Source organism: Sphaerodactylus townsendi, linkage group LG01 (assembly GCF_021028975.2).
Source record: "Sphaerodactylus townsendi isolate TG3544 linkage group LG01, MPM_Stown_v2.3, whole genome shotgun sequence".
Lineage (NCBI taxonomy): Eukaryota > Metazoa > Chordata > Lepidosauria > Squamata > Sphaerodactylidae > Sphaerodactylus > Sphaerodactylus townsendi.
Genome location: NC_059425.1, coordinates 45315491 through 45339248, shown reverse-complemented (window position 1 = coordinate 45339248; position 23758 = coordinate 45315491).

The following is a 23758-nucleotide window of genomic DNA, read 5'->3' as shown; positions in this document are numbered from 1 at the left end:
AGATGAACATTTGCACCCTATCAGCTGCTAAGATAGATCCTGCTATGTCCCCAAGTAACTGCAGGTCCTTATTTCTTTGCACACTAAGGCAAAACACACATCTATATATATATAAATGCGAAATACCACTCACTGACTGACTGACTCATCAAAAGAACTCAAAAACCACAAAAACTACAAAGTTGAAATTTGGCACACCGGTTCATTATGTGCTTCAGGTGCTTGCTAAGAAAGGATCTGAAGGCACACAATACAGCAATGCTACAGAAGGTAGACAGGTAGGTCTATATTCAGTCTGTGTCTGAATCAGACACCACCTGGGAATTCTATAGCTCTGTTCACAAGTTAACAGTGAATGTGTGTAAAATCCATGTACAGTGTACACTTGATTATTCTTTATACAAATACTGAGTAATTCTTCGATTACATACACACAACTCAACATGTGATACTTATATTTACCCAGATACTGGTCTTCTATTTCCTTTTTAAAGTGAATGCTCATTGACTTTTTTGGACCAGTAGATGTACTCACATTCCTGCAGGTGGTATGTGAATACAGTGTTAACATTTGAACAGGCCTTATGTCTGTGGCATATGTTCCATGGAAGAAGAGCAGCATATAAATATAATAAATAGCTGCATTATGCATTTAAAATATTTTTTCTCCCAGAAAGAAGACCAGCGAGGAAAAAGATTCACCAGCCTTAGCTATTAAGAAGAGGACCAACAGTTTCCTCTTTAAAACTGCACTGCAATGGTCCGTTTTATGTTTTATGGTAAAAAGGAGGGAATTAACAATCTGGTATCAATTCTTTCCAATCATGAGCCTGGAGTGTCAACTAAAAGCTATTCTCAGAATCTCTACCATATAACAATAGCTTTTCTATGTTTCTCACTTTTTTAATCCTATCACTCAACTGAGCAAAGTTTGAAGCCTTCCTCCAGCGTAAGGAGGCTTTCTGTAACTGAAGTGGCTGTTCCATTTAGACCACATGTGATTATTCTTTTGAACTTTCCACATTTCTGGTAACATGAGGTAGAAAGAGCAACTATGCTCTTAACGAACACTTCTTTTCATCAGTTTAATCCATTTGAGGCCGTTAAACTTTGCTGTGAAAGCCAAATAGCAAATGATGAAAGCGATGCTTGATGATGCTCCTCTTCACAGTTTTAAAAGTTGAGCAGGCCTCCCCATTGTGGAGTAAAAAGCATTCATACACAAAGATAAGGCTACTATCTTCATGCATTGGAAGGGGCTGAGGTGCACTGACAGAACTCATGTTGTAGAGCTTTGTGTGTGCGTTCATTGCATTTATGCAAACATATCCTAACACAAGAGCCCTACTGGAACAAAGCAATGGTCCATCACATCCAGGATTTGGTTTCCTAGCCAGGAAGGCCTACAAGCAGAGAGGAGAAGGAGAAAAACTGTGTTTTATACTCTGCTCTTCTCTACCTTTCAGGAGTCTTGCAGCAGCTTACAATCACCTTCCCTTCCCACAACAGAAATCTTTTGAGGCAGGTGAGGCTGAGAGAGTTTTGAGGGAACTGTGACTAGCCCAAGGCTTCATGTGGGAAGTCGGGAAATACAGCCAGTTCACCGAATAAAAGTCTGCTGTTCATATGGAGGAATAGGGAATCAAACCCCATTCTCCAGTTTACAATTTGCCACTTTTAACCACCACACCATGCTGTCTCTCTCTAGTGTTGCTCCCTAGAGGTATTATTATTGGGTGAACTGCCTATCATCATGGAGATTACATTTAGCCACCCTGGCTTAGAGTTATTGATGGACCTATCTTCCTTTGTCCCCATTAAAGTCATCTGAGCTTGCAGCCAATACCATGTCTTGGGGCAATAAATTCCTTGTCTGTGTATTGTAGGAAGAAGTACAGGTTGCCAAGAAGTACATACTTGGTTCATCCCAAATCTATTTTCCAACAGTTTCATTGGATGCTACTGCTGACTAATATTAACCTTTTTTCTAGTGTTGGGTGAAATGTATTTGTATGAAATATTTCTGTGCAGCATTCCATATCACTCAAAATCATTTGTAAAAAAAGAATAAAAGAATAAAAGCAATCAATCCAATCTGTGAAATCATGACTCATAAATTAAACTTCATTTCAGAAAATACTTGCTTGCCAATAACTGGAACATATTTAATCATTCAAGAACCCTTTTAAAAAACCCTGCTTTGCACTTCTGCCTACATAATGGCACATACATCAATGTCCTGATTTCATGGAGGAAGAAGAAACTGTTCGCTCTATCCATTTTCTCTACATCATACATATTTTTATAAATCATCTTTTCCTCTAGACTGTTGGATCCCTCTATTCATCATCAGGAGAATATTCTCATTTATTAGTGAAACTTTTCAGCTTCTGATTTATAATGAGGTTTTCATAGCAATCACTGTTTTCTTATGAACCATGGATGGCACAAGAGGCAGAGGAGCGAATAGGCATTTGAGGGCATATGAATCCCCACAGAGATTGTATTCTAAGGCAATTTTCAATTCACTTTCCTTCAAAGTTCCTCAGATGTTTTGTCCAAATAGGAACCTTAACACTGTCCCTGAAATTTGTTTCAGGTAAACTTGGGAAGCCTCCCAACAAAACCCCAATCTTGAAAAATGTATTAATCACTTCCGGAGTTGTTTTTTAAGTTGCCTTGACACTCCTAACATATTTTGCTCTAGAAGGAGCCTCTGAGTTGCCATCTCATTTCATACAGCTGAAATCCAGCAGCAACTAACTCTCCTTTCACTCCTCCCCATTGCCCAACATATTTACTCCTCTCTCTGTCTTGTGCTTTTTAAAATTTTTGCATTCATCCTCCCTTTCATGTATGTCCTGCCTGTGATTCGCTCTCCTACAACTTGACCCTCCTAAAAGGGCAGTTTGAATAAATTTTATGTGTTTGTGTGAACATGTGACTGGTAGGCTTGATTTAGTTTGAAAATCATAAGTATGCCAACCTGATGTTATTATTCTTGTTGTTGCTTTGTTTGTTGATTTAGGGAGCAAATCTAAGCAAGTTTAATCAAAAATGAGTTCTATTTCATTCACTGGGACATATTATGAAAATGTTCTTAGGATTAGACCTTCACTTATCTCATTTCTGGCTAAGTCTCGAGGCAGATTGCACATTTTTAGTAATGTAACAAAAATAGTACAATTTATAATATTAATGCAGTAAACAAGGCAATCTAAATCTGGAAAGCAGTAAATAGATATGCCTTTGCAGAAGACTATCACAATTCCTGCACAGTTTGGAAATATTGCATTTTATAAATTCCTAACATATTGCATTTGTTCAACTGAGTCAGTTGAACCCCTGAACTCAAAGCCGCTTATTAATAGCACCATGGTCGATTCCCCACAGGGGAAATATCCCGGGAAACTCATGGTAGACATCCCAGTTCAAGGAGGGACTCCCCACGGCTCCTGGGCCAAATTCGGCTCTGACCTGGCCCTGCGATATCCTCCTCATCCTGGGATTTTCAAAAATCATCAGGAAGGAGGATCTTTTCTGACAATCCTGGGATGAGGCCGATATCATGGGGTTATTTTTCCCACCCTGAGTCTCCGTTGAGCTGTCAGCCAATCATAGCACACAGTAGCTTGGGAATGCTCAGAACAGGTGACTCAGGGCAGGCAGGGATGCACCTTTTTAATGTTTTCTTAGATACAAAGCTACAACCATGCAAAGGAAAAAAATGGAACAAGCCTTTTTTGTGTGCTGTTCTTGGCCACAAAACTCTATGCTTTGTGACAATGTAGCTACGTAGCCATGACAAAAAACAAAACAAAAAAGGGAACTCTCATTTACGTTCCCACCCCAAAGCAACAGCCGATCAGAGAACTAGCAACAAAAGAGCCGCCGAGCTGATCCTGGGCTCATAGAAAGAAGGTGGACATCTTGATTCGGGTTTCAACTAGAGAACTTGGCTGCGGTGGGGAGGTACAAACCGGGATAAAAAGGTACTAGTATTTTATTGTCCCGGTCCAATCCCAGGATATTTTCCCGTGGGGAATCGACCCATGACTGTCAAATGTGGTCCCTTTTGTGACAACCCTTAAGAATGATGGGCTGCATAAAACATTTCCTTTTCCGTTTATCCACTTCTTGGAGATGGGTGGGGGACTGTGCACACATCTTCATAAGAAACTAGGCTTATGAATGAATTCAATCAGCACATTTTGTGATCAGATGGAAAAAAAGCAATTTCACAGTCCTGAATAATGAGATAAGCATATTCCTGAGCAAATAAGAAGTAAAATATAATGACCCTGGCAAAAATAATAGGGTTTTTCTAAAGAATCCTAATCATACTAAATGCCAACTCATTGTCAATATTGTGGTGTAATTGGTTGCATAGTCAATGAATGATAGTACTCAGTGAAGAAGAGCAATTTTTTCATTATGTTTGCCAGTTTCTAGTGAGTACCTAATCTATATGCTAATTCCTCCACTGATACCCATTCTTACCCTGAGTGAATGTAAAATTCAAGTATTTACCACACTCAGTAACTTTTGGCTCCTGTGTTGTCTGAAAGTTCAAAGTTCAAAGATTTACAGAAATAGTATACAAGTGCTAAAACTGGTGAGGTTGTGCACATCCACTGTCTTTCCCTCCCACTTTTTAGGCATATCTTCTTAAAATGTTTAGTATGTGAGACTAAAATTGTAATTCTAGATCCAGATGAGAAGAATGACTATATCTTATCTCTAATGTGCATGCATGCATAAGCCTGTAAATTATCATTAATATTCCATGCAGTACAAAGCTGGCCATTCTGCAGATTGCACAGTTGAATTATATTTGGAACCCTTGATTATCCATTTTAGGACTGTGGGACTTTCCAATGACGACAAGAGCCAAGTCTGGCCTGCAAATAACTACTTTGTATCTTTAATTGTGATGCTCATAGCTTTGATGCCATGAAGCTTAAGTCAGATTCTTTGGAAATATATTAAACATTTGGTTTGAATAGTACATTACTGTATATCAGCAGAGAAGCCAAACCTTTTTTGGTATGAATTGTGATAGCAGAATTTACTGATAAGTATATTAAGAACATAAGAACATAAGAACAAGCCAGCTGGATCAGACCAGAGTCCATCTAGTCCAGCTCTCTGCTACTCGCAGTGGCCCACCAGGTGCCTTTGGGATCTCACATGCAGGATGTGAAAGCAATGGCCTTCTGCGGCTATTGCTCCTGAGCACCAGGTCTGTTAAGGCATTTGCAATCTCAGATCAAGGAGGACCACGATTGGTAGCCATAGATCGACTTCTCCATAAATCTGTCCAAGCCCTTTTTAAAGCTATCCAGGTTAGTGGCCATCACCACCTCCAGTGGCAGCATATTCCAAACACCAATCACACGTTGCGTGAAAAAAATGTTTCCTTTTATTAGTCCTTATTCTTCCCCCCAGCATTTTCAATGCATGCCCCCTGGTTCTGGTATTGTGAGAAAGAGAGAAAAATTTATCTCTGTCAACATTTTCTACCCCATGCATAATTTTATAGACTTCAATCATATCCCCCCTCAGACGTCTCCTCTCCAAACTTAAGAGTCCTAAACGCTGCAGCCTCTCCTCATAAGGAAGGTGCTCCAATCCCTCAATCATCCTTGTTGCCCTTCTCTGCACTTTTTCTATCTCTTTGATATCCTTTTTGAGATGTGGCAACCAGAACTGAACACAGTACTCCAAGTGCAGTCGCACCACGGCTTTTATATATATAAACATATTGATGTCTTGCCACATGTGGAAGAGCCAAAAAATTATGAAGAAATTAAGTCATTTTGATTGATGCTTTTATATTCATTGATGTACACAGTTTAAGAATATAAATGGTACATTCGTACTGAGAGTATTATTGGTGCAGAGTGGATTTATTACATAACCTGTAGGTGCACCTTCTTCCAGAGTATCTACAGTGGACTTCCAGGTGGTGGCTGGAGATCGCCTGGAACTATATGGAGAAAATGGCCACTTCAGAATGTGGACTCTATAGCATTATACTCCACTGAAGTCCCAACCCTTTCAACTCTGCTCTCCTCAACCTCCACCCCCAAATCTCCAGCTATTTTCCAACCTAGAACTGGCAATGTTAGGCTCAGATATGATAATGTTACAAGTTTGTATTCTCATTTGCAAAACATTGTGGATGGTTGTTAATAGTATGTGGTAATCCCTTGATCCACGTTCTCTGGTGGTGTTCTCCACCCAATTTCGCAACCAAATGCTCTTTATCTATGGAGGCCGGTGCTCCCAGCTCCTGTTTCTCTTCAGTTTGCTAACATAAGTTTATTGCTGTAGAGACTATGGCCATTCTTTCTGCCAGGGCCACATAAATCAAAGCAAGACTCATAGGCCCTTTCCGCACAGAGGCGGAAGGGCTTGGGTCGGCGTTTCTGACGCCGACCCGACGACGCTGGGACCGTCCGCATGGACGGTCCCAGAAAGAACCAGGAAGACGGCGCCGCTGGGCGCCATCGCACAGTCGACTCACCTGCTCTCCGGCGCATCACCGGGGCCTGGGGACACGCCTCCCCTGCCCTGCGCGCCTGCTTCCGTGTCGCAGAGCAGGGGGCGTGTCCCCAGGCCCCGGTGACGCACCGGAGGGCCGGAGAGCAGGTGAGTGAAGGCAGGGAGTGGGGGGGGGAGCGCCGGGAAGCCGCTGCCATTTGCACGGCAGCGGCTTCCAGCTGGCGTTTTCAGAAAAGTGCACTTCCCAGCGCACTCTGAAAACGCCGGCTCGGCGTCGGGCAGGCGGCACGAGGGCGGCGCGGCTGCAAAGCAGCTGTGCCCCCTGTGCGAATGGCGGCCTGGGGACGGCTTTTTTGCTGTCCCCAGGCCGCCATATTCTGCCCATGTGGAAACGGCCATAATGTATAATCAGCTTTTAACAATCTCTTCTTGGTTTTGGGCTGTGATGGGTGAACTGTGGCTTTTAATAATTTTGATAACAATAAACATTTGTATAGGCCAGTTAATGTATTAATTCATTAAAAGGGTGGTGTACAGGGGGAGTGAAAAGATGAATGGATATTACCATTTATACAATTACAAGTCATAAACCCCTCCCCCACCGCCAAAGTTCGATTTTCTATCCCTGAACAATCCAACTGTCAATCAGTACTTCAGTTGGTTCCAGTCGTGCATCAGTTTGTTCATTATTAGAAATCTGCAGCCAAGGATCTAGTTAGCTAGTTAAACCTTTATGCTAAATCTACTTATTCCTCCCCACCATCATCCTTACTCTATTTGACCCTCATTGACATCTAAGAGTTATCATATCACAAAACTGCAGCAAACTGATAGAAGAAGCCACAAATGTTAAAGCTTGTCAGGAATAGTCCTTTGGCCCATTGGCTTCCTGGCCCACAATTTCCATCCATCCAATGATTTCTTAATTCGTTCCTGTCCACAGTGCTCAGCAGCCCCTCCTTTTCCTTTGCTATCTCTTGTTTTATATTGCAACTTTTAAAGAGACAAATTACTGCCATTCTTTATCTCTCTTTAGTGTTCATACAGTTTACTTGTAAGTATATCTATCAGACGTAGTGAGTTTTGAAATGTCTACCAGAATTTTTGGATCAATATTTTAAAGTGATTGTACCATGACACTTGACTATCTGCCCAATCATTTTTATTCCATCTTTTCTCTAAGGAGTTCAGGATGGCACATGTATATTTTTTTCTTGTACTTTTACCCACAGCAACCCTGTAGAGCAGGTCATGGCTAGAGAGAGTGATTAGCCCAAAATCACATAGTGAGCGTCATGGTCAGAGATTTGAATCCAGAGTTCTCCTGGGCCCTAATCCAATACTAACCACAGTGACTCTTTAACCCAAATTCTTCAAATTTCTGTGAATTTCATCACAACTGCAAATTAAATGACTTTGTACACAACTCACTAATGGGTTGCTTGGCAGGGAATGATGCCTCCAGATTTCCATGGGAGGTCCAGGACTTTCACAGTCCATGATGTCCTGACAATGGGAAAGGCATGACAAAACAAGCATTATTTTCTAGATAAAACACAGATCTCCTAGCTGAAATAGACTCCCAGCTGAGTACATTGAACTAAAACATTTGGCATTGTGAATCTCAGTTGTAGTGAATTAAAAGTCCAGTGAATGTGGACTGGAGGTTAATTGCTCGCATAACAAATATCAACCTACCCATTGTTGTTTATAATGTTAGGCAGCAAAAAAGGGAAAAGATTGCATAATCCTTCTGCAAAACATCGGCAAACTTTGCAGGACTCTATACTTTTTATGGTGCTCTGGACTGCTACACTTTTTATTCCATTTCCTCTGCTGGCAGTGAAAACACATAGTTATTATGCATGAGGGGCCCTATCACAAGTATGACATAAATGAAATGTGCTTGGTTTTATGTGTGGAAATAAAACACTCCAGATGTGCCAGGAACCCTTCAGCAAAACAGAGGTCTGAGCATAGGGATTAGATGCCAGCCAGAAACATTCATTTTCTTTCTTTTGCTGTCCCATATATTTCATTACAGAAGCTTTAGAAAAGGAGGGAAATAAAGTGCTGAAGTTTCCCTTTGGAGAGTCAGTCAACCTGAATTCTGAACCAGAAGTATTGCTTTGAGATTTTTGGTGACAGAAAACTTTCTCTTCAGTGGTTGCTATTAAACCAGACTGACTCACCAAGTTCAGGAAGGAGCAAAATCAAGATGAGGCAGGGCCCAGGGGCAGCCTCACATAGTGTACCCAAGCCTCTTGTTGCTCACAGATGTATGGAAAATATACTATGACACAGAGTCTGAACTTCTGGTCTTATAGAAAGCCACCACTGACCATGATTCTCTGTGCGTAGTACAGAACAATGGTATCGCTCTTGACCTAGAAAACCTGCTGTACAATAGAGCTCTGGCAGTTAAAAGTGCAGTTTTAATCTGGAAATGTCCAAGGTCAAATTGGCATGGGGGCAGGGTGACCTTTGGTGGTTCTCAAGCTCAAGTGGGGCCAGTGTTGCAATAGAACATATACTTTCAACATATGCCCTTATATGTTAATTTGAAGACCTTCCTTAAGGTCACATGTTCAAATACACAGTTCAGTTAGTTGAGAGTGCTTGCATGAATCTGTTGAAGTTGGTCCTTACATTAAAGCTGTTTGAACTACTCTTCATTCATCTCATCTCTATTATGGAACCCAGAAACATTACAGTCAGCATTTGATTGCAACTTGTTTTTATGCCTATCCTTATTGGACCAAAGCAGGACATTTTCTCATCTTACATCAGCAAACTGAAGTAAATAAGAGCTTTAACAGAGAGCACAAGGCCTCTTCCAGCTTTTGACACATCTAGCCGTAATAAAAATTAAAAATCATGATTCATTTTATTAGTATTTGCGAACATTTTCAACTCTTTAAAATGGTAAAATCTATATCAGTTAACAAATTGGCAGACACAAAGGGTGCCCACCAATAATTCTTCTTCATCCTGGAGAGAAGTGAGTAGTGGGGTGCCACAGGGTTCTGTCCTGGCTCCAGTGGTATTCCATATTTTTTATCAAGAACTTGAATGATGGTATAGAGGATATGCTGATCAAATTTGCTGATAATATCAAATTAGGAAGGGTTGCTAATATCCCAGAAAACAGGGTCAGAATGCAAACCTTGGTAGATTAGCAAACTGGGCCAAAAATAACAAAATGAATTTCAACAGGGAGAAATGTAAGGTGGAAAGAATGAAAGCACAGAAGCTGAGAGACACCTGGCTTGACAACAGTACATGTGGAAAGGATCTAGGAGGTGGGATGCAACCAGTTCTCACTACTTCTCTAGAAGTGGTTACTAATTTTTTCTGAGTGCCGAGAAGGGGTTAGTAAAGCAACCTCCCTGCCCAATAGGGACTGGAGGTGCGTGTGTGCGGCGGTGCCACTATTTGAATCTCACCACCATCGGAACCTGTTATTAAAATTTTTGGATCCCACCACTGACCCCAAGCTGAACATAAGTCAACAGTGTGATGTGGCAGCTGAGAAGGCCAATGTGTTTCTGCACTGCATCAATAGGAGTGCAGTGTCTAGATCAAGGGAAGGATTCTATTCTGAATTGGTCAAACCTCTCCTGAAATACTGTGTCCAGTTCTGGGTGCCACAATTCAAGAAGGATTTTGGCAAGCTGGAGCATGTCCCAGGGAGGGTAACCGAAATGGTGAAAGGTCTGGAATCCGTGCCCTATGAGGAGAGACTTAGGGAGCTGGGTATGTTTAGTCTGGAGAAGTCATGTGTAAATATTTGAAAGGATTTGATGTTGAAGATGGAGCAGGAGCAATCTTGTTTTCTGCTACTCCAGAGACTATGATGCAGAGCAATTCATTCAACTATGAGAAAAGAGATTCCACCTAAACATTCGGAAAAACTTCCTGATGACAAGGGCTGTTCAACAGTGGGATACGCTGCCTTGGAGCATGGTGGAGTCTCCTTCTTCGGGGGTTTTTTAAAGAGAGGCTGAATGAGGATCTGTCGGGAATGCTTTGTTCGTGTGTTCCTGCATGGCAGGGGATGGACTCGATGGCTCTTGTGATCTCTTCCAACTCTATGATCCTATGACCTCTGAGTAGGGTTGCTAACTGTTGGGAGGAAGAAAAATCTGTCTCTTTAATGCAATTCTAATGTTAGAAATCACCCCTCTGAGAGGACCAGGAAATGTTAACATGGATAATGTGTGGCTCTTGTTTGTTTCTGTCTCTACATTCAAAATAAGATGTCTTCCTGAATATTTCTGTAAGGGCCATGAAAGATCTGCTCTGACCTATAGTTTTTAAAAGACTTTTTCTGGCTAGTTGACCTGTAATCTTCTTTTTGGACAGAGCTAAGTATTGGTGTCCATAGGCTGAATCCCACATGATCTTCTCCAAATTCCAAACCTGCTATGTATATAAGTATTGATACCGTGTCTCTGTCACACAATTATATTTCAGCAATCACTGAAAACCTAAACATTACTGGAGTGGTGCCTCGGGCTACTTATCCCAATTCTCACAGCTGCACCAGGTATTTTTTTAAAAAAAATTGTTTCAGACCCTATCAAGTCAGAAGGAAATCAAAAGGAATGTGAGTCTGTTGCACTAGTAAATGACCACTGCACATCCATATTGATAGCGGAGCCAGGAGAGAATCCCGCTCCTGGAATATGTCTGAACTAAAAACGATTGGAAAATTTATTCTGTCTCGTATTTGTTTAGGTAGAAACTGATTTGTATTAGGTAGAAATAGGATTTGTAAGTTTCCCTGTATTTGTGCTTGTATGGAACCTCCTTGGCCCAGGGCAGAGAGCCATCTCTGCCCCACCCGGACTTATCCCATTCACGTGTAAAGTCTCCTGATGCACGCGGACAAAGGGAAACCTCAGCTGAAGCGCCTTGCCCTGCCTAATCTCGTCAGCAGGCAGATAAGGGGGCTCACGTCATCGCTCTTTGCTTCCTGACCCCGGACACCTGGAGAAAACCTTTGTGTGTCCCCCGTCAGTGGACACGTCATCGCCTCGCCCTGCTCTGGCGCGAAACTTGAGAAGAGGATGCCTATCGGACACTGATTGGTTCCTGCATGTTGCAAATGAATGATTGGTTGTTTTGAATGGTGGTGGGCTGTCTTTGATTCTCCCGGGCTCCCGACGGGAGAAAGTGTACTTAAGGTGTTGTAAGGCTGCTAGGGAGCGCAGTGTTTGTGCGGAAGGGAGGTGCTGACACTTAGGTCAGCATCTCAATAAATCACTTTTATTTATCCAAGCCTTGTCGGGTCTTGCTTGGGTTCCTGGGCGCTGCCGAGAGCGGGATACCTCTGGAACGGAAAGTGTTATCCTGAGCAGCGCGGTAACAATATCACAGACTAGCTTCTGCCGGAAGACATCTTAATTTGTGCTGCAGAACAGCATTTTCATAAAAGAAATATTAAAAAATAGCAACAGAAGAACTCCTGCACTCAGTATTATACTCTGCTGAAGGCTCTTCTCCACCGACTTTAGGTTGTATTAATTTACTCTACAACAGATGGTTCAGCACAGGCAACAAAAGATTGCTCTTTGGGCTAAAGGTACACCAGAAAAAAAAGAATTGCCCAAGGACAAAGCAATAGATGAAAATACATTTCAATGGCTATGATGCTTGAAATGGCAGCTTATATACTGCATGGTGCTTTAGTGTTTGATTGCATTTAGTTAGCACACATGAGCATGTGGAACAGGATGCATCCACCCTGCCCAGAGGTTTGATGTTTAGACTCCACAAAGGAGCTCGACTCTGAATAACAGCTCTTACATCACATGCTAAACACTTTGATAAGCAATTTCCTAAAAGGCAGCAAGAGGAACAATGATTTGTAAAGTGGTATGTATGAGAAAATAGGAACTATCCCTAGGATTGGAAGAGTTACAGTTTATAATTCAACGTAAAGTTCAAATTCCTACCCACACCCTTTTTTTACACCTATTTAATTTTAAATTGCTTTTCACTGTATACTTTTGAACTGTAAACTTTCCCATTTGAATACATTAATTAAGTTGCTTTTGACATATATTCACATCTGCGCATAAAGGCCAATATTCTCCTTTCATTTTACACACACAGAATGAGTCCCTTAAGTGACAGCAGTCCATGGAAGCATTTGGCACATATGATACTGGAGTGACCCACAAGAGCAATCTCTTACCTAAAATGTAGCATGTAAGCTAAGCAGGGTCAGCCACAGTTAATATTTGGAGAGGGCACCATCCAGAAAGACTGGTTGCTGTTGTAAAGGAAGGCAATAGTAAACCACTCTGCTCCTGTTGCCTATGATCCTGGCATTTCCATGAGTCTGTTGTGACTTGAAAGCACTTGATGGCACACAATTATTATTACTATGTTTTAGTTAGTATTGGTTCCTGGATCTCAACAGCAATTAGCTTGTTAGGTTGTCAAAGAACCTGATAATTTCATTTAGACATCCCTTCTTTCAGCAATTTCACTTGTAACAACTCAACTTAGCTCAGAAAAGCACACATTGTAAACCTTCATTAGGCAATTTGCCTTTCCCATACTTTAGGTGATCAGCTAACTGTCCTCTACTAGTATCATTGATATCATTGATGTTGGCATGTTAGGTCTTGACCTAGGTTTAATGAAAGGAGTCTAGTCTAAAAACTATGTAGGCCTATCAAATTATTTACATGTATCCAGGTAACTCATGGACATCTCAAAAACAGTTAATTATGCCTGGGATTATTTCTGCATCAGAGGAAAGCACTGATCCTTGCAGATCTAGCTGTACAAAAGGAAGAGGCCAAGTTATGACTGAATATAACCATCTTCTTACTCTGGTTGGTCTCAAGACACTAGTCATTATATTCAATGGGAGGCCCATTTTCACTTTCCATAGAAGCATATCTTAGGGTGTGCATGGGTTCCCCACTGAAAACAATGCTGATGCACTGAGAAGCACATGCAACTGAATGCACAGAACTGCTGTCCACCAAGGAGAGATGGAAGAAAGAGGGCTCTACTGACTCCTGTCGCAGCCCGCCATTCCCACATGCAGTTGCACCAGCGGAAGGATGAATTGTATTTCTAATGCTGTCCTTCTTCAAGCTTGAGTGTTCGGAATTTTTATTCCCAAACCCACAAAGTGTGAGGAAATCACAAGCGAAGATGTGCCAGAAGCTAATTTAGGTCAGGACTTTTTTCAGTCACTGGATGACCTCTGGGAGATGCTCTATGCCTGTTTATGGTTCCAATTTGGTAGAGAGATTCTATACCACAAAACGATGATACATATTTAAGGGTATGTGTAAGTAGTACATTTATTTTATATTGTTAGTAGTATATATAGTGTGTGTATGTGTGTGTGTGTGTGTGTGTGTGTGTGTGTGTATATATACACACTACCATCTATAATTGGAGTATTTAATGTGAAATAATTGTAAATGAAAATAATTTGCACAATGTTTTTGTATGATTTATTGTGAATGTAATACACATTAGCCACTGGAGATTTTTGTGTTCTTTTTGTGCCTACAATACACAGTATAGCTTTTTGCTTTTCTGTTTTAGTATTAAACTAAGAGGCAGAGTTTCAGAGAGAGTGTTTTCTGCTATTTGGAACATTGCTAATTTAATCAAGTCACCTTAATTCATCAGAACATAGCTTAATGTTGCTGAGATGAAAACATTTGTTTAAGTAGATATGTAAAATTTTGTTTCTTCCCATTGGAGGGAGTAACAATGTCTGGTAAATCTGGTCCCTTGACCAGTCACATGACTGTCTAGACTGACTTTCCTTTCTGGCTCAAAGCCTTGAGAGATCAAACTCATTTCAGGAAATTCTCATTCATGTTTTTGCAATAGCTCGGATGTATTTCTTCTGTGTACAATAAAATGATACTCTGCCAAAATTAAGAACTTGCTAAAAAAATTATGCCAAACTGGAAAGCAAAGGGAACTGCAATGTCCAAAGCACCTACAGGTGAGAATTGCTGAGACGAATCCACCAGAGAAAGAAGAAATAGAGGCAACAAAAAGCAGGCAGTGGAATAGTGGTCCACTTCATCACTTCTTCTCAGAGGGCATTTTTTTCCCACAAAGGCAGCTTAAGTCAGACTGCTGCAATTGCTCTATTGTGCACAGATAGATTACACTTCAGGCATTCACATTTCATGCAGTTAGCACAAGAAAGCATCAAACATTGCTTGGCATTTTGCATTTCTATGCAAACATACTTAGCAGTGAGTCCCATTCAACTCATTGGGGGCTTAGTACCAGGTAAATATGCATAGGATTAGATTGTAAAGAAACACTGGCTATCAGTGGTTCAGTGAAGAAACAAATGTTTGTTAACAGTTTTAGCCACTGACTTTGGGACTGACCTACCTGATTATAGTTTTCTAATCCCATGGATTGAGTTGTGTAAGAAGCAACTGAATGGCTGGGAGAATGTTTCAATGACCTAGTCATCTGGGCAGGGTCCAACTATATTGGTCTCTTCCACAGAAATGGAAATTCTATCCTGCTAGGGTGCCACTTTCATGGAACTGGACTCTGTCTGGTTGGGTGGGTCTTAAATGTTCTTGCAGTTGCTCAGGACTTGCTTATGCAACAGCAACACCCACACAGCTAAGAGAATACCTTAAGGGGACTGAGGAATTGATAGTTCAGAATGAGAGAGGAAATGATCCATCTCAGTCTCAAATAAAATTAATCCTCACAGTCAAGCCACACAAATAAATTTCAGCTTGTTTCTTGCCATTCCACCATCACACAGAAAACATTGGACAGCATCTGATTTGGGCCAGATGTTTCTGGAAATATCCATTGCTGGGATCAGAACTCCATATTTATTGGAAGTTTCCATATCATCAACAAAGTGATACTTCTAGGATGGAGATTCACCCTGAAGAAGTCACCAGAGTGCAGATAAAGTAATGGGCACCAGCCCTCTATCAGAGGACAGGACACAAGACAACACATGAGGTATCATCAAGGAATTCCCAGCTTAGCTTACAAAAGGCAGCCACACTGGGCCATGGAGAGAAACACTGTGACATCATTCTGAAGATGCCAGCCATCAATGCAGGCAAAATGTTAGCAGCAAAAACTATCAGACCACAGCCACATAGCCCAGAAAACTCACAGCAGCCAGATCATTCCAGCCATGGAAGCCTTCAACAACACAAAAGGCAGCTATTACTTTGGGAAGATTCTAAAGCAGATCTGCTTCTCTATCCTCTGGTCATCATAGTGTTGGCTTAAGAGTAGCATTTTGTATGATGCTTCTACTATCATGCCATTAAAGAATTCCCAAGTCAAGCTTGTTCTAAATTTGCACATTTTCCATAGCATGAGCCAGTTTTATTCATAAGCAAATAGCTATCCTGCTTACATTTGGTAAGTGATGGGAAGGAAACAGTTCAACAAGCACTCGGATTGTCTTTTAAGGAATCATTTTTCATCCTTGCAATTATCAGTGAATAAAAAATACCCTTTCATGCAGAGAACAATGTTCCCAGTACCAATGATGTAGCTAAACTCAAGTTGCCAAGCGTAGCAGCCTCATTTATGGAAACTCAATGGGACTGGTCAGGTAACAACATTCAGATGTCTCAATGACCACTTCAATGAAGAATTGGCAGGGAGATGTTATGAAGGATTAATTGTGTATGCGGCACAGAATCAATTTAGTTTTGCTTGCAGTGTTTTGTAAGAGAGAACTTTTGCATCACATTTAAGTGACACAATGGCTACAGTGTTGGAAATGAATGTGGGAAAATCATGCGAAAATCCCTGATGGGCTATAAAGCTGACTTGGTGGCCTGCTATTGACAGATCCCACACATGCTCCCCCTCTCTGACTAAACCATCTCACAGACTTGCTGTGAGGCTAAAACATGCTCCAGTCTCCTCAGAGTAAGAGCATGATATAAATGTGACTAATAGTAATAATAGCAGTTATGCTCATTCAGATGGCCTGTGAATCATCACATAAAATGCAATGACAAAAGTCCAGTAATATGCAAGCTCAGCAATGCTATTTGATTCCAAAATAAAACCTATTTTTAATTAAGCTTCCCCAAAAGACTTTTTAAAATTTTAAAACAGTGCTGTTTAATTCATGTCTTTCCTCATTTCCAAAAAACATTCCATCATTCCTGGCAAATCAAGGAATTACTTCCCATTCTTCTTCCTGAAAGTATCCTTCTCTGTAGGCTATGCATCTGTTGTTCTCATTGCCCAGATTTCTTCTTCTCTCTCCCCTTTTCTCTGGAAGGCATCCTATGTCTAGACATCAAATCCCAGGATGCACTGCTTCTTCATTTTGTTGCAAGTTTCCTGTGATTTTTTTCACTTTGATCTGGATCCCATTTCACTCTCAGCTCATCTCATGTCTCTTTTTCCCTTCACACAGGAGAGCACTACACACTGCAAGCATAGGAGGAAATACATGAAGTGTGGGTTGCCAAACATATGTGCATACAAGTGTGCTTAAAGATTCAGAGTTCTCAGAGGAAAAGCCAGGGAGCCAAGACCACCAACTGAGGAGGATTAGGAGGACCAGGGAGAGCCTAAAATGACTGAGGTGCCTGCCAATGGTCTAGCAGCATCCTGTCTGAGCCTACAGTGGAGGTCTTGCCACCAACACCTGAAACAGTCACAAACCCTCCATTGGGCAGTACTCAGTGTTACCAGAAGTGGTAGGGGTCTGTCTCTTCCAGAGTTGGGGAATTAGAAACAGCAGAAGGTCAGGCAAGCTCAAAATCTTTATTGCCTATGTTTATTGAAAGTTGCCTTTGCAAGAAATCTGCATGAGAGTGAAATAAAGTTTAATTTTTATTAGAGGAAAAATAATAAATGTACAGTCACACAATAGTCAAAGCGGCAGAACACACACACACAGTCCTAGAATATAAGCGATGTTGAGGAGATAGGTTTGGAGATAGATGGAAGGAATTTGGAAATTTTTAGGGGTAATACTCAAATTCAAAAACCTTTAATGGCATAAGTACACAAAATAGAGCAGATATTCATAGGGGTAATACTGTACTAGATCCTGAAGTGGCTTTAGGTCTGATGAACAGAGTTGAGTGACCCATGCTAGCTCTGGTAGAATAAAAAATGACACATTGGGGACAATATCAACAGACAGAGAGGTGTCCAGAGATATTGAACATTGAGCAAGGGGGCTACTTATAGGGAAGTATGGGCCTTCTAGCCATGCCAAGAGATCCTTAATCTCCCAAGACAAAGGGGAGCCTTGCCTTTGTAACAGACTTCCCTCTGTGATACACCTCTGAAGATGCCAGCCACAGATGCAGGTGAAATGTTAGGAACAAGATCTACCAGACCACAGCCACACAGCCCAGAAAACCCACCAGAACCAGAAAATATTAAGATTAGTGCTATACTCACAGGAACACTTGAGGCAATCAGATTAGCAAATTCTCTTTCTTTAGTGGGACTGATAGTCTAGTGGAGGTGGTTCCACAGCAGAAGTATTGTTTTTGCTTTAATCCCTTTAGGAATGGAATGGCAGGCTGTTGTGCAAGTCAGATAAGGGTGAGGGCAGGACCAGACAAGATTTCTGTCCCTGTGCATATAGCCAGTGCAGAGAATGTGCTCCCCATCTTGGAACTGCACTGCAGTCGTGGAGCTACAAGGGGGAAGGGGGGGTGCGTCGTGCACCGGGCGCATGCCTGGTGGGATGCAAAAAATCACCCCAGGCCCCTCCCCCTTCCCCCCGTGGCGCCCCCACCTCCACCCCCAGCGCCCCCCCTTTCCCCTTCCCACACTTACCTTAGTTCCTTTCCTTTTCAAAACTTTTTTCAGGCTGCAAAAGGCCTGTTCTCAGTAAAAATGGCCTGAAGAACTACAGGCATATAAAGGACGGAAAATGTAGAATGTGCACCAGGTGCAGTTTGGCCCAGCTACGCCTCTGCTGCACTGCTAGGCATTCCAAGGGTTGGCAGGAAGGGTAGAGCTGGAAAACAGGGCTCTGCCAACCTACCATGATTTGGTCTGATAACACCAGGCCCTTAGTCCCCCCCAGAGGACACGGCCACTTTGCAGGAACAGCACAGCAAAAGGCCTGGGATGAGGTGGCCCAAAGGAGGCAAAGTGCTCAACTAGCTGCATGCAGCGCCATCCCAGAGAATGAGATTTCTTCACAGGATCTTTGCAAACCAAAATGCAGCTGCAAGAGCTTAGTACTTGCCAACAGGGCAGCTAAGCATGATTACTTCCCACCCTGTTGAAACCCAGGCTTGGGGAAAATGACTTGCCGGATCAACTGGTCCACTAGGCACAAGCATACATGCTAGCCTCAGTTCCTTATCTTCAATTCCAGCTCCTGATTGCCAGCACCTATTTCCAGTGCCTAGCCTTACTATCTAGACCTGAGGGTGTTTCAGAGGACACCTATGCCTGCCTGTAGAATGGAAGACAAATATTAATGCACATTCCCTTGAGCACAATAATGCTAATTGGAGGCTTGGGAGGGTTGTCAGCATTGTGCTGATGCAATAGCATCACTCCCAGCAAAACATTGAAGTGATAGCATGGAATACTTCAGGATTTGCCAGAAATTCTATGGTGTGGTCAAATTTGCCAGCCTTTTCTTCTGCCAGCTGTTCAGGTCCCTGCTGGGAACATCGAGGTTTGTGGGAAGCAGGCATCTCCTCTCCAAACTCCAGCCTTCCCAGGCAGTGTCTCCATATCTCCACGAATTTCCTAAGCCTGAGTTGGCAGGACCAGGCTAAACTAGCCTAAATTAGGACCAGCCTAGGTGCTTGGTGAGACCACTATATCTCATTACACTGCCATGGGGGGTGCAGAAAGAATAGGGGGAAAAGTTTGTTCCTAATGCTAGAGTGGCAATGATGTCATTTCCAGATTTACCCCAGAAATGTTGTCATGCTATCAGGCAATGGCACACACACACACACCCCGCCCAAACAGCCTCTTGGTGCCAGCTACTGGTAGGTAACCCTAACCAGGGTTGGTGAACTACTGTACATAAACCTCAGAGGTCTCCTCAGGCGCATAAAGAGGGTTGTCAGGAGTAGCATCCAAGGAGAAAAAAAATAAGGCCTCATTTTCTTATAGGAAGTTTTTACATAGAGATTCTATAACTTCTGGATTGCTCTAGGAATCATCAGGAACTGTCTGGTCAAAACTTCCTGTAAATAGACAAGGTCTTTTAAAACATTTCCTCCTCGGGTGATCGTTTCCACCCACTCCCCACCAGGTGAGCATTCGCAGGCATGGGTCAAAATTACCTAGAAGTCTCCCATCATAAGGAACTGGGGTGTCCAACATCAGCCCTGTTACTGGCAGGCAGTTTACATCTTCCAGAATGGCTAGCCATGATGTCAGTGCCTGGCTTCCTGCCTCACCTGGTAAACAGAGGAATAGTTTCTCCTTCTCCAGAAAAAAGCCCTGCTCTTAGAGATCCTAGAAAACACACATATCCAGTTTTGACTCATACAAAACCTGGCCTTTCCTTAACACAATTCAAGTTATGGTTCTTTGCTATGTACAACTTAGAAAGGACAGCAGGTATTTCTAGGCTTTACAATAGAGTTTCCGGCAATTCTTAGAGCTACCCATTGTCCCCTCCAGGATGTACCTGCAAGTGAGATAGTGACATGTGCTGAGAGCTGGCCATCTGTAGGATCCAGCCACATGGTAAGTCCAGGTGTATCACAAGCAGTCCCACAATAATATAGAAATTTGGAGAAGATTAATGCTGGTGTAGATTTTGGCTGCAGTGAATGCAGTGGTCTGCTTCCATCATCAGTGAGACCAGAAACACATAGGAAGCAAGCTTGATTAAGAACAAGTGAATGTGGAGTAACAAGATGGATAGAATTCCAGGATAACTTTATTTTTGCCAAAGATGTATTATCGCTAATTGGTTTCATGGAATGTTGGATTGAGAAAAGCTTTATTCTGTCACCTCTTCAAGCACATAGTGGCAATGTAATCGTGGGTGTTATATGGTTTGCGCTTTCAAAAGCAAGAACTGAAAATGTTGAAGGAGGCGGATGGCTAATTATGTTGTCAGCAGGTAAATAGGTGCCATATGGTGACTGCGGACTGGGCTTGATAAAGGCCATTCAAGGCACCTCAATAATATAAAAAATTTGAGCCAACAGAGAGGCAAGGCAAAGCAACACTTGATCCAGAAATGCAATGCAGAGGAAGAATTGTGTCATTTGCAAAAGCAGTGCCTGCTCTCAAATGTTCAGAAGCCTAAGATTATTGAGGTTTATATAGCACAGGATCAAGACCCCCCTGGGGAGAGTGAACATTGACTGCTGTATTGATCATAAAGAAAAAAGCACAGCTGGGAAGGGATACAGAGCATCAAGAACAGAATATTAAAGCACGCAATGCACTTTCAGAAATGGAAAGTGCAGGAGCAAAGAATGTCTTCCGCGACTTTTGTCCATTATATAAGGTCTTTATCTATGCTGTGCTGCAGGGCTTCAATCACTTGCTTCTGCAGAGCTGCCAGGGCATGGCTTTTGGTGGCTTTGCATTATCAGGGGTTCTGCACAGGACCATTGAAAAAGAGGGACTTGCGGGACAAATTTCTACACACACACACACACACACCCCAGTTACCTATGCAGCCATAAAGCCAGTAATATAGTTTGTTTTCCTATGACATTTGAATTGGGTCCACATGGTGAAAAAAGGGGCAAAGGCAGAAAGTTAGTCTGGGAGCCTGTGGTGACTCTTGGTAGTCCTGGTCTACAGTGGCAAGACCAGGTGTAACCTACTTATCCTTGGCCACATCAATCTCCATTGGAGACCTAGGAAATAATATATGACTTATGACTTATGACCTATGACTTATGACTTATGACCTAGGAAATAATATATGAAATTGCTTGAACAAATCAACAAACCTTTAATCTTTAACACAACTTTCTATCATTTAAGGATACATAATAGTGAACATATATATATGCAGCACAACTCAATTGTACAAAATCTTCAGTGCTTTTTAAAGAAAAAAACCCACTCAGAACAGTTGCCACCACTAACAATGTCCAATAATGAAAGAATAGCAAGAAAGTCCAAACTATCAATAAAGCAGGGCTTCTTTCTCTCATCTGGCCTTCTGCATCTGATGCAGCTGCTGCAGATCTTTCCTCAATTTGGGCCTGTAAACAAAATAAGTAATTCTCTCAATTGAACTGTAGGGCTTCTTTCTACTGCAGGCCAGATCAACTGAGGAGGGTGGAGCTCTTGCAGTTGGTAATAAGTAAGCAAGCTTACCAACTGCACATGCTCAGTGAGCTCTTATCCCCTGGTCCCTAAGATCCAAACAAAACAAAAAAATACTAATATGGCATGGGTTACACAGGCATCACGTTTTAGCCACTAAGGTCAGAGGTTTACAAGTTCAAATTGGAAGTGGCACAATGGCACATCCCTGATTCATCCAGAAGAAGAAACTTCAGCGGACAGCAGGATGGGCAGGAAGCACAAAGCTAGGAGGGAAATTTTACAGTGCCAGCCTGGAGTGAACCGGGAGCCCACAGTCTCAAAGAATGGATAAGAAGAAGCATAATGCTGCTTCCCCTGAGGCACTGGGGGTAGTGGAAGCTGAAGCTATTAGTCTGAAGGGAAATCTGGTACAAACCAAAACAGTGAGAGGTCCTGAAATGTTGACTCCAGACTGATGGTGCAGGAGGCAGGACTATTGACATTCAAGGGCTGGGTCAGTGATGAGGTAGGTCCTTCCTGGGTGCCTGGGGTAGGGTTTAGTGATCCCAGCAGCCTTTGTGTTTGAAGTTGGAGTTGGGTTCTGTAAGTTGCACTGCCAGCCTATAGTTGGGACCTGAAAATCTTCTGGAGTCATGACCAATTTCCTGACTACAGAGATCACTTCTCCTGAATCAAATGGCTGCTTGGAAGGTAAAATCTATGGCATTATGCCCTACTGAGGCAGCTCCCCCTAACCTCAGTCTCCCCAGGTTCTACCCCCCAAAACTCCAGGAATTTCTTAACCTAGGCCCCTTCCGCACATGCAAAATAATGTGTTTTCAAACCACTTTCACAACTGCTTGCAAGTGGATTTTGCTATTCTGCACAGCTTCAAAGAGCACTGAAAGCAGTTTGAAAATGCATTATTCTGCATGTGCAGAATGAGCCCTAGAGTTGGAAACCCTACCTTTAAAACTATATGACACCTTAGGAGGTTGCTGCTCTTCTCCTTGTTATTTCTTGCCAAGCAACTCCTGCTTTATTAAGGAACAAGGAGAGGAATTTTCAGCAGCTCTAATCAGAAGAAATTACTATGATCCAATGCATTTCAACACTTTCTCCAGAAGGAATTGAACCAGTTTCTGCCAAAGGGCAGAAATCTACATCTTAACCTTGTTACAGTGCTGTTGCCTTCTTTTCCTTCTTGCCATGCTTTATGAAGCCTTACAAATTGCAGAGGGAAAAAAGGGGGGTTGCAAAATGTTAAAGGCAATCCCAGATAGGGTGCCTTTATTCCATATACTGTCCAGCAAAGAGCAGCCAGCTGAAAAAGCAGCCTGGCTGGGCCTGGCTGGCTGCTCTGGGCTTCTGCTGGGCCTAGAGGGGTGGGAGAAGGGAAAGGGGGATTTTTCTGCCCCCCATGTCAAACCAATGGTGCATGCCTGGGGCGGAGCACCCCCCACCCTGTGGTAGCTACGTGACTGACTTTCCTTGATCTTCATGGGTTACCCTTTTCTTCGCTCCATGGCTGCTTCCTGCCCCATACTTGTAGAGTGCAAGAAAGGGTGGTCACATCATGCTCAGCCTGGCAAAAGGCTAAGGGCTGAATGTGAATTGGCAAGGGTCTATCTCTGCTTGTGACCATCACTATATCCACTGACACTAAATTCCACTATTCAGTGAACAGAAATCTGTTGGTGGTCCCTGGCTCCAAAGATGTTTGGGTTGCCTCATCCAGTGCTGTAGGAAGGAAAAATGGTGTCCAGGGCAAAATGACACCCCCATGCGCCCCCCAACATGCCTCACTTACCTTTTACAGTTAAAAGAGAAGTCTGCTTTGGTCCGCGGGGGCTGCTCCAGCCTGTGGAGGCAGCCTGAGGGGAGAAGTGGGGGGAGAGATTCTTTGCCCCCCCCCCGTGCCTGCACCTGGGGCATTTGTCTTGTCCCCCCACCCCGTGGTGGCACCGCCACCTATGGCCTCAATCAGGGCCAGGGCTTTTTCAACCTTGACCCC